General features: G+C 34.1%; 1 non-coding gene across 1 annotated transcript; it reads right to left on the reverse strand.

The window, feature by feature from the left end:
- Positions 1–447: 447 nt before the first annotated feature.
- On the reverse strand, positions 448–552 carry LOC140858296 (small nucleolar RNA R71). Its single transcript, XR_012141862.1, has one exon. It is a non-coding gene; the product is annotated as a small nucleolar RNA R71 (small nucleolar RNA).
- Between the last annotated feature and the right edge of the window lie 3 nt (positions 553–555).

The following is a 555-nucleotide window of genomic DNA, read 5'->3' on the forward strand; positions in this document are numbered from 1 at the left end:
GAAATCCAACCTTTTGATCTAGAAATAGAAAGAACCTTTAGAGCCAACAGACGTAAAAATATGGATCGAAATCAGGAGAATGATCCACCCAAGAAATTGAAGGAGTACTTTACTCCTTCCATATATACCTACTCTCCTTGTATTCAAGTACCCCCTGTGGAGGCCACTCAATATGAAATTAAGTTCAGTATAATCCAAATGTTACCTTCATTTTATGGACTTAGTAATGAGGACCCTTATAAACATCTTAAAAAATTTCTTGAGATATGCTCAACTGTCAAAATTCACAACTTCTCCGATGATGCTCTTAGGTTAAAATTATTCCCTTTCTCACTTAAGGATAAAGCCAAATACTGGCTACATACTTTGGATTTCATGACTATATCAATCTGGGACCAGCTGCAAGAAGAGTTTCTCAAGAAATATTTTTTCATAGAAAAAACTAATCAAATAAGGAAAGCCATAACTAGTTTTTTCCAATTAGATGGAGAAATATTTCATGAAACATGGGAGAGATTAAAGGACCTTATTAGAAAATATCCCCACATGCTGTAT

This window comes from Elaeis guineensis, chromosome 5 (assembly GCF_000442705.2).
Source record: "Elaeis guineensis isolate ETL-2024a chromosome 5, EG11, whole genome shotgun sequence".
Lineage (NCBI taxonomy): Eukaryota > Viridiplantae > Streptophyta > Magnoliopsida > Arecales > Arecaceae > Elaeis > Elaeis guineensis.